Below are 12,294 nucleotides of genomic sequence, written 5' to 3'. Positions count from 1 at the left end.
AAATATTAAAAGATAAAATTGGAAAATAAATTTTAACATAAAAAACATCATTTATATATATAGATATAAATCATTCATTTTATTATTGTTGTTAAATTAATTTTATAATTACAATATTATTAAGGTTTATTTGGAGTGTTATTATAAAATTACGTTCTAGATAATATAAAAATGAAAATCAACGTTGTATACACTATTGAAATAAAATAATATTTGGGTTTATTAAATTAAAATTCAAATGCATAAATTATAATTAAATTTGACAATAAATCTAATGCACCCATTGTCATCTTCAATATTCAATGTAAGTAACATGTTGATAACGTCGTATTATGCACATTGGAGGGATGAGTTACATTCTGAACTTACTGAAGTATATCAAAAACACTAAAAGGGTGTTCAATAGGATTTTTTTTTTCACAATCCTTTTGTTATCGTCAAGTTTTGTGATTTTCTTTTAAATATTTAAACCTTCAACCTAATAAAAGATTCTAACAAGAATTATTTTTTTCATGTTATTCAGAATGTACACTGCAGAGTTTGTAAGAACTTCTTTTGTTAAAGAGTAATAATTTAACTTGGAAAATTCTTATATTTAGAAATAAAACACAAATACAAGTTTTGTAAGAGAAACATTTAGGCAAAAGAAGAGATAAATGCATAAATATTTTATACTAGCTAGTTCACTCTAAGTGAGCTATGTCTAGTCTCCTCCGCAGAGGTTCCACTATAATTTTCAACAAGATTACAATTGAGTATTCGCACCACTCCTAGTCTTCTTAGTCAGCGAATAACTACCTGTTACCCTAGACTAGATGAGTATTGTCACCATTCCTGGTTTATAGTCAATGAATAATCATTTGTTATCCTAGACTTGATGAGTATTCGCACCACTTTTGGTACTAAGCAACCTTGTATAGATTTTCTTAACTTAACTGAGTTCAACAAGTGTTTTAATCTCTTCAAAATTGTAATCAAAGATTGCTTACATGTCATTCAGACTATTACTCTCGTAGAGAGGATGTGATTACAATACAATGCAGTCTAAACACTTGTAGATGTTTCTCTCTATTGAGATTGTTGATAGGGGGAACACTGGTTTAGCTAAACCCACAATCTTAGTAATATCTGAGTTTTTGATGATGACAACGCATAATTAATAACACATGTGAATTATGTGCTACATGTTCTATGCTTACATGTTATATGTGTATATGAGAACATGATTGTGTTGTTGTTGTGTTGTTCATTGCATTTCACTGTGTTATATATGTGATTTTATACATGAATTCATGTCAATGTTTTTGGATGAGAAAAACCACAAGCACTAATGTTGAATTTTAATTGTGTGACAAAACAATAGTTTTAAGTCGATTACATTATGGGGTGAATCGATTAAAACTCGTGTCTTTGGACAAACTTTTTTCAAGTGTGTTGTGAGAGGTTTTCAAAGAAAAAAGTTTTCAAAACTTTGCTTAACATTGTTGCATAATCGATTGCATGTGATATGTATTCGATTAAGTTTGTTACTGTTTTGAAATTCGTTAATGCTTTATATAACTGTCGAACGACTATATTTTTAAATGTGTTGACCAAACATTAAATGCTATTCGACTGCATTAATTGTGAATTCAATTAATTGCTTTGACTGCTACTAACTGTTATAACTGAATTGGTGTATTCGACTGCATTAGTAGCAAAGTCGATTATATTGCGTCTGATAGGAGTTTATCTATATATGATGCAAATTTGATTTCTGTAAGAACTTTTGTGATTCTGACATTTTCATACTTTTTTGCAAAAAGTTTGATTCTTACAGAAAGAGGAAAAGCTCCCAGAAACTAGTTTGACCATGGTGATCAACTACTTGTGATTTCTTGAAGAGCAAGATTCCTGAGTTTCAAAATCTGATATATGTGCACATTTGGGTGTCTACTGCAAGATCAGGTTCTACAATCTGCTGAAGATTGGGTTGAGTTCCCTGCTGTGATTACAGGAAGAAGGACGTGATGTGTTCTTGACTTTGAGGGTGCCTCAAAGGGGTTAGACTGCAGGGAGGGGATTCTTGCTGCTAGTCTGTTTATATACTGCCTATATTTTGATTAGAGTGTTAGAGAGGTGTTTTATATTTTTGACGTGAGGTCTCTATAAAAATCTTGTTGTAAAAATCTTGATTATTATAGTGCATTGGCTTCCTGTGGTTGGAAGGACACTAGACGAAGGCTTGGCCAAACTAGTATAAAAACTCAGTGTTTGATCTTTCTTATCCCTGCTCTTTTACATTCAATCGATTATACTTTATACTCATTCGATTAAATTTTCGCTGCATTGAAAATCTTTTAACTTGCGTTTCAAGAAAAGTATAAAGGCATCTCTTTTGGGGAAAAAGATTTTGAAAGTTTTTAAATTTTATACTTCACCAATTCACCCCCCCTCTTGGTGTGAGAAATTAAGCCATTCTATTTTAACACTCTTTTCGTTTTCTCTCTTTCTTATAATCACTAAGCAATTTGACAGTGAAGCTCAAGATTATTTCTTTTCTTCTTTTCTCTTCTTCTCCCCTTCTCTATTTCTCCTCAGATATTTTCTTTTTCTTGAGCTCTTTCTTTTACTTCTCTTTTGAGCGCTTCTTAGGATGAATATTTCGTTGTATGTTATCCTCTTGATTTTTCTTTCGAAAGCTCTTCTTTAAAGGCTTTTTGGATAAATGGTCTGTTAGACTAAGCTCTTGGCCTTGATTCTTGCATTTTTTTTCTTTCTTTATTTACAACCGTCGTTGGATAAAGTCAACTTGTCAGAGTAGGCATGTGTTTTCAGTACTTTTCTTGAAGTACGTTGTACGTTTTTTTGGACACCGCTTCAAGTGAAGAACATTATGTGAATATCTTTTTCGCCTCTAACGTCCACTTCTGATATTTTGATTTAAAGCTTGTGGATGCATGTAGAATAACTCATCTACAATGAATAAAGTAGATTGTACATGCAACACATATGTCTTTTCTTATGACTTTTGTTGTTTTTGAATGTTAAGCATTTAATGACATTTATTGCTTGCTTAGAACAACAAAGTACTTTTTTATTTCCTACAATTAAGGTAACATTTGACAATTAAGCTTTTTTTTTCTAAAGATACCAAGTGTTGAGTAAAAACTTCATCGTTTGGACGAAATAATGTTTTAGCTCATAGTATCGTTTAAATAATGTAAATACTTCTTGTGATTTTTCCTGTTTGGACAAACAACATTTAACATTGTTTGTGTTATCTTCTGTGTTTTAAGTTTTAATCTTTTAGTATGTTTTGTCAAACATCATCTTGACATTGTTTTGTTTTCCCGAGAGCTAAACTGAATACCTTTTAGGTATGATAAACTTTACACATTTAACTTCAACTCTCTTAGACATTTTTGACTTATCAATCGTCTAGCACTACGTCTATGTGTTTTGACTTAGTTGTTTTTCTATTTTTTAAAATCCTAAGTGTTTTCCTAAGGTTTTTCTATGTTGGGGATTTTGGTTCTAAGTCTTATGTTTTCATCCTATGTTGGTTTCAGAATATTATTTCGTTTAATGTTATTCTATTAAACTTCAAAACATGAAAACGTTTATGTGCATAGACGATTTTGTCTTAAAACCCAGTTCAACCTTTTGTTACAGGAGTTTATTTGTTTTTTCTTTTGCATGATGTAGTCGATTGTTATTGAAATTAAATTTTTTGATTTGCTTGTTTGTGTCCCACAATTCATTGATAAGGACATCCAGCTAGGTTTTTTTGTAGTTGGCAATGATGGCATTTATGGTGTCAAGTCTAAGGTGTCCCAATCCATCCACAATAATATATAATTAAATGCAACTTGTAAGTAACAGATTACTAAAATATTTTCGTATGTGACCTATATAATATAAAAGAATCCCAAAGCAATTGTAAATAATTTAGAAGTTATAAACTGACAATAGAAATAAGTTTACAATACACACTTAGTTACTAATAATATAAATATACTATACAGAACAATTTTGGAAAATTATTTAATATAGTTCATCAATTCAATCTTTCAAATGTTGCATTATCGTGTTTAAGTTGTTGAATCTTGGTTCATAATTATTGTCAAATTGGATAGGTCATCTTCCATCCTTTGTATTAAGTCCAAAATAGGTAATTATTACAATTATGCAATTTTAATCTCAAAATAGGTGTGTGGGTGTGTTGGGTGTGTGTGTTGGGTCTGTTGGGTGTGTGGGTGAGTGTGTGTGAGTGTGTGTGGGTGAGTGTGATCTCATGTCAATTAAAGATAAAACAATTTTTACAATATCTAAATAAGTGCAATTTTACTTCACAAATTGATTTTGTAAAATTGAATTAAACTTAAAGTTTAACTTTTGACATTATATTTAACCATAAGGTGTCTATTGATACAATTGAAACATTTAAGACTAAAATCTCAAAATTATCTCATACAAAATTAAGATTTTGTGATTTTACGAGATTTGGTGTGTTCAACACTTTTTTAAAAGTTAATATTAATAATAAAAGTGGGAGGTTTTCTAGCGTATATACATAAGGGAACATTTGATACAAAGAAAATTTTATCAGTTCAAAAAATTATGATTCATAAAAATCATCAACTTTAATAATCATATTGTTTAAAATGACTAAAATATATTTGAGTGATCATAAATATTTTTATAATTTTTATGGAAATAAAAAGCTAATTTAAATTTTTTACTAATTATTTATCACAGTCAAACTCTTTTAAACTCGAAAAAAAAAATTCTCACTCTTCTATGAAATTAATTTTATAAGTAACAAAAAAAAGTCTTAGGAAACATTTTCATCTGTTAACTGTCCATGAAGACAGTTCCAAATAAACATCTTTTCTCTTTCGATGTTTGATATACAATGTTTCACATCATTAACTTAGTACACTAAATCATGAGTTCTTTACTATAGTTTGAAAAATCTATCAACTTTTAAAAAGTGATTCATAACGTCCTGCTTGCCGCCTTGGAAGAGGTTCGGAAGACTCCAGCGGTTGAGTAGGTTGACAAAAATACTTGATATTTTATTACACAAGTTAGAGTATCTAAAATCTAACAAATATACATAGTATTTTATTAAGAAATACATATTCTTTTATATTTATTTTTTTCTAAAACAGATTTAAACTTTTTTATTGATTTAACTAAAATGCAGTTTAATCCTTAAACATTAAGTTTAGGAATGGATTAAGATCATTTTTGCATTAATTAAATACTTGTTCAAACTCATTTTAGAAAAAATCCATCTTTTATTTTGACAAGGTTCTTTTTTAATTTATAATTGAAAGAAGAAAAATTCAATTCAACCTTTTTTTTTATTTCAACAAAATAATATTATGATGATAAACCCTAATAATGTAACAGGTCAATTATGTGTGTGGTTGGTAAGTCTGAACATAAGAAGAAATTAAAAAGAGAAGTTGGTATTCATTATTTTCTTTGACTGACCACAAGATACATAAGAGAGTTCTCTCAATTCAACTTTAATTGATTTAATAATTTCAACTAATTGATGCAGGACACATATATACTTTGAATAAAATAATTACAAAAGGGAATTATGTACGATTGGCATTTAGAAAAATGTTATATTTCGACTTATAGACATTTTTCAATTCATTTTTTAACCCACTACTTTTATATTGGCATTTCTGAACATATTTATGCAACATTAAGTTATATATAATTTAATTCTATAGATACTCTAAAGTTTTGAAACATCTGGAGGACCAACAAACTTAAACTTTTTAGAAGAAATACTACTAGATTTTTTTAAATTTAAAAAAATCACTTTAATATTTAAAAACATCCAATAAAATATGTAAAACTTTAATACTAAAATAAAATTATTATTTTAAATTTAATTTTAAAATCACTATTTTTCTTTTTTATTTTAGCTTTTTTCCTAATGGTAATAAATAACTCATATTTAATACTACATGTTTAAATATATTTTAACCCCTTTAAAATTGGTGATTTCTTTACTTTAAGCATTGTATTTTTTTTTCTTTATTCTTCTAAAATAAAAATGTTTAAAATTAGTTACCAACCATCACGCATCATGTTTGTTGCTAATCTACTTGATTTTAATATATTATCTAATTGTGGAACTTAAGTTTAAATATTTCAAAAATATATTTTTGCTTTAATTCTATCTTTAATTAAGAGAAAAATTTAATATTCACATTTAGAAAGTATTTAAATAAAAAATAGAAATATTTTAAATCAATGTTTTTAAACAACACACAATAATATTAACCTCTTCGAATTGTTTATACACTTGAACTATATCGCCTCCAGATAATAATGTAAAAGCTAAATGATTTTCTTTAGTGCCCTAAAAAACTATTGTATTGTTTCTTCAAGAATGATCAAGTGTCAAAGATCAATCACTTCCCATGAAACAATTGTTTTTTCATTTGGTAAACTTATCCTCATTCCAATAAGGACAAGCAAATTTTCTCTTTATTACTCCCTTATAGATTTTCATGTGAGAAAATTATTAATGCTCAACAAAAATAGATTCATGTATGTAACCAACATATTTTGTTCATTAATACATTATATGTCTCTAAACTATTCTACCATAGTTTTTTCAATTCATATATAAAAGATTGTAAATACACATCAACGTCATTCAAAAACATGCAATAAATGTTGACATTATGAAATGAAAATCTTTCATACACATCCAAGATGAAAATTTCTAAGGATTTAATGAATTACTCATATTTCCAAATGGATTGAAACTATATTGTATGACTCTAACACAAAAGATGGATATTCTGAGTCAAAAATTCTTTCAAGCAATAGAATGAGCTAGATGTCTCATTTTTCCATCTTTATTAAAAGCTAATCTTTTTGTCACCTTATTTCATAATGTCACATACAATTGTTTGTAACATTGAAGCCAAAGGAAAATAGTGCATAACTTTCTGAGGTAAATTTTTATGTGAATTTTATATCTAGTAACGTATCTTCAATAAATATTTTGGGTGTCAAAATTTTTAGATACATGTATACAAGTTTTTAAAAGTGTCAAATATATAAAATATTTTAAAAATTTTAAAAATATTTTAAATAATATATCAATTTATATAAAAAAAAAATTGGGAGACCAATGCCCTATGCTTCTACTATCTGGTTATTGTATTCTATCAATAATTGGCATCCAACTTTTATCCAATCTCATACCTATCAAATAAAAATGTTATATTATCAATTTAAGAAATGTTACTATTAAACTGTGTTAAAGAGAAAATAAAAACTTATAATCTAAATTCACGAAATGATAAAATAAATAACTAAATTACATATTTCATAGCTCACCAAAAAAACCTTTGATAGAGACCTTTTACATTACCGATCGTCCTTAACGCTCGTCATTACTGTTCGGACGATCGGTTTGATTGTAATCTTTTTCTTTACCGATCGTTCTTACCGATCGTCACCACTGATCGGTAAGGACTCTTGGACGATCGGTTGTACCGTTCGTCAGGTTCTGTTGACTTCTCGCTACTGTTCCTGTTGTCTTCTCACTGACGGTCGACTCTACTCTCGGACGATCGGTCGTTCCGTTCGACAGGTTCAGTTGTCTGCTCTCTACCGATTGTCTCTATTCTAGGACGATCGGTCTAGGAAGCTGCTCGGTCTGCGTTTTACTTTTCTTAGTTGTTTCTTCTTTTTCCTGTATAAATACTTTGTTTTATTGTAATTTCTGTAACTTTTCAATACAATTCATTTTCAGTTTGTTCTTTTTGGTTTTTTCTTTTTCTCGTTTCTCTGATCACTTACAAACTTTAATATTTTCTCTTCAATTTATTAATCTCTTTCTATTTGATCATGTTCTTCTTTTTCGTCATACTTTATAATTTATATAGACTTACATTATTTATTAAATTTTATCTCTTTTTAAAAGAATTTATGCATATCTTTAATATATTTTATATTGTTAATTTGTTTAGAAAAATATGTTATAAAGTTTGTTATTATACATAATTATAGAAAATAAAAAAATTTGGTTAGCTAGAACACTTTTTTCAAAAAACATTATTCACTAATAACTAAAATAAAATTAAGGCTTAATTAATATTTTGGTTCCAATATTTGTGATCCTTTAATTTTTCTTTTGTCTTTAATTCAATTTTCATTTTATTTAAAAAATTCAATATAGTCAATTATGTTAATTTAGTATTAACATCATTTAAAATATGATCATGCACACCTCTTGTTCTTTTTTTAGTTTTCTAAAAATCTTTCTTCTTTTTTTCTCCTCCCACTTTTCACCATTGGTTTAGAATGGCGCGTTATGGTTTAGAATCTTTGAATGATTTAGAGAAGGTGCTATTATGTTTCAAAAAAAAGCTTATTTTATTTATGATAAATGTGGATGGTGGAAAAGAGAGGAAGAAAGAGGAAAAATGGTGGTAGAAAGTGATAATTGTAGATGGTGGAGAAAAAAAGAAGGGAGAAGAAGAGAGAACAGAGAAGAAGGGAGAAAAGGAAAAAACATACACATACTTACTTCTCAAATATAGTGTTAACACCAATTTAATATATAAGACCACATTTATTTATTTTTTTAAATAAAATGATAATTGAATTGAAGACAAAAGCAAAATTAGAAAATCACATTAAATAAACCCACAAATATTGAATACAAAATACTAATTAAGTTTAAATTTAATGAATAAGAAATTACTATTTAAGTGTATCACCATAAAAAAAATATTATTCCTTTTGGAATTAGTTTTATATATCAATTTTTTTTAGAAAAGATATGCAATAAAGTTTGCTATTAACATCATAATTTATAATATAAAATTATTTAATTATAATATTGAGTTGCTATTGGTAGGGAAATATATTAAAATAAATAAATAATAAAATATTAATATAATCATGTTTAAATTAATATATAATCATACTTCAATTTTTAATTTATTAAATTAATAAATATAACTATATATATATATATATATATATATATATATTAACTTTTTAATAAATTTTTATGCGCTTTTACTTTACGTTCTTTGATTTTACAAAACTTGTCCACTTTTTCAATTTTTTTAATTATTTATTTCCTCTTGTTTTGTTAATCTTCAATTAGTATTACCTCACTATCAACTTCATAGATATTTGGTTGCATTTGTACCCTAAATATTTTGTATCTTCTTAATTCGATGCTTTCAAAAAATGCATGTGAGTATTTCATCTTCATCATTGTTTATCTTGAGGTATTCCATATAGTTTTGTCATCAAAGTTGCTACTTGTTGCTTTTAATGTTAATTAAGAGGATAGAATAATTGTCACCATTTCGTAATTTAATTAAACTGAGGAGTGTTATTTGAAATATCGAACAAAATTTGGAGTAAATTCAACTTGAACACTAGTGTTTGTAATGAGTGTCGCAAGATAAAGAAAACAACCCAAATGATTGGTAGATAAAAAAAAAACGGAGAATTAGAGAAGGCAAAAAATTAGTTAAAGAGAAGGCAAAAAATTAGTTAAAGAGTATAACCTCGCTTCTTCTGTTTTAGAATCAACTAAGCGGGACACGTTGACAGTATAGCCAATATAGATAAAAATAAGACTGCACCTGTCGACGATACTAAGGCCAACATTTAGTTGGAAATCAATGCTACCAATGAGGGGGATGAGGCTACTCAATCTCTTCCTATAATTATGGGTTATGAATGGACGTCTTTCGAAGTTGAGGAGTATGTAACTTGCTTTTGCTTGAAACTTCAGTTGAGGTGGTAGGCAGAGTAGACTTATTTTGTTGAGTTCATAGAGAGCGCCAATATGTTCAACGTAATCATTTGCAAAGGGAATGAGTGGGTATTTCATGGGAATGAGAATTGTCCTACGGACTTCCTCTTCAAAATGTTTCGGAGCTTAGGGTTGAGGTCAACAGTCCAATATCAAATAATTTGTTCAAGGTTCAAAAGTTGTTCTGAAGTTCATGTTCTCTCATAACTGCTTGTTCAAACAATTTGGAGGGTACCTACAGAAGACACTCTTATGTCAAGTATTAATGGTGCAATAATTCAGATCACCAACCTTCTTACCCCATACATATATTTATTGATTTTGGAGTGAGCTTTTGATTAACATTGGCCTAATTATGGTCCAATTGTGGGTAATGACATTTTACTTCTAAATTGGTCAACATTAAGATTAATTGTCTTGACCAATGACCGATCGATTTACTTTCTTGATCGTCTGACCTTGATAGTGGCTCACTCACGATCCAAATGAAGGTTGATTGTCCAATATATAACTGACCAGACGGTTATATGATACAACTTTTTTGAAAGTCTTAACTCAAAATACCAAAACAATGGAAGAAAAAAAAAGATGAAGAGAATGATGAAGATTATAAATAGAATAATTAGAAGAGTTTAATGAAAAATATAAAAATTACAATAAAAATAAAGTTAAAACACATTTTGGTAGTGAGTATTATGCACCTTTTTATGTTTAGTGCAAATAACATGATTTTTCCATGAAAAAACTTGTCATGAAATTCTTTAACGCTGTATTTATTTTAAGATAAGTACTATTAAGATAAATACTATTACGAAGATAGAAATATAGGGAGTGACTAAAAAGAAATTCCCTTTAAAGGAGTACAGAAAAGTGATTGTCAATTGTTGAACATGATTTAACATTTTTATCCTTTGTTTAATTTTAATGTGAATTCACTTTCTGATAATCAATTATGTTTTTAAATGAATCGATTCTATTTTCCCTGTAATAAAAGGGGAATCGATTCTCGTGACAGTTGTTACTTTGTTTTTCTGCATAATCAATTCTTCTTTCTGTGCCTCATAATTAATTCATTAATTCTTCGTAATGCATAGTTAATGAACTGGGAAAGATAAAATGGTAATATTTTATTTTTATCTATTAAAATATTTTTTTAATTTATCAAATCTATTATATCATTCAATAACTTTCATAAATTTTTATTTTAATTTCGTTTATTTTTTTTTATCATCTTTTCTTAATTAAAATAACCTTACACTCATCCCATTTTTTTCACGAAATTTACTCTCCAAAGTCTAACACCAAAGAGAATAATGGAGAATATATATATATATATATATATATATATATATATATATATATATATATATAAAAGAAATATACTCGTTAAGTTTTTTAAGTATTTTTTTTAAAACACCAGTAAAAAAACAGCTTTAGAACGCGTATGATATGCCTTGATTTTGGCACACCCGGTGCGTATACGTGATACCGCCTCGGTTCTTTGCAGAACCGGTGTCTAAAGGGTATACGACTTCGGTCTACAGGGAAACCGAGGCATATATAATTATTTTGAATTTTTTTAAAGATGTTTAGGCATCGGGTCTGTGTAGAACCGCTTTAGTAGTCGCATACTACTTCGGTTTTCTATGAAACCGAGTTAATATCTTTGCTTTATTTTTCGAAGCCCTTTAACGTTCTGTCTTCCACTCTCGTTTCTGAGAGTTTCTCTTCCACCAGCACCAGCCCTTCTTTCTCTTCCACCAGCACCAGCCCTTCTTTCTCTCCCGCTGCCATCCAACTCCTGCTCGCGCTTCCCCGCTACTGCTCCCTCACCGCCGCGGCCTCCCCGTTGCTGCCTCACCGTCGTCGATCCACTACAGATCCGCTCCAGATCTGCTTCGTCCAGATCCACCGCCAGCTTCGTCGATCCGCTCCAGATCTGCTTCGTCCAGATCCACCGCCAGCTTCGTCGATCCGCTCCAGATCCGCTCCGTCGTTCCGCCTCTTCGTCGCCACCACTTCGTTGCTCCGCCATTGCCACCTCTCCTTCAACACTGCCGCTCCGTTTTCGCTGCCCAAAGCCATGGCTGCATCCCACCCCGCAACCCCAACCCATGACGCGATCTCAGATCTCATCTCCAGCACCGGACGCGATTCTCAGATCTCACTCCACCCGGTCCAGCCCCCTTCCGGTCCAGCCCTCTTCTGGTGCCAGTGGTGGTCACGACAAACCGATTTGGGGGTTAGGGATTTCAATGGGGTTTTGATTGGATTTGGGGTTAGGGATTTGAAGGGGTTTTGACTGGATTGGGGGTTAGGGATTTGAACAGGATTCATGTATTGCTGATTCAAAAACATTCATCTGTGATGAAGATCACCTATTTCCTGATTCAATTTTTATTTCAATTTTTGGTATCTGAATCTGCTTGTTTACTTCAAATTTTTGACTGTTCAATTTTTGGGTTTCTGCGTGAGAGTTCCAG

The sequence above is a fragment of the Vigna umbellata genome, chromosome 3 (assembly GCF_029865625.1).
Source record: "Vigna umbellata cultivar VRB3 chromosome 3, Vumbellata_1.0, whole genome shotgun sequence".
Classification (NCBI taxonomy): domain Eukaryota; kingdom Viridiplantae; phylum Streptophyta; class Magnoliopsida; order Fabales; family Fabaceae; genus Vigna; species Vigna umbellata.
The sequence above is the reverse complement of the archived record's forward strand: the minus strand, read 5'-3'. Positions refer to the sequence as shown.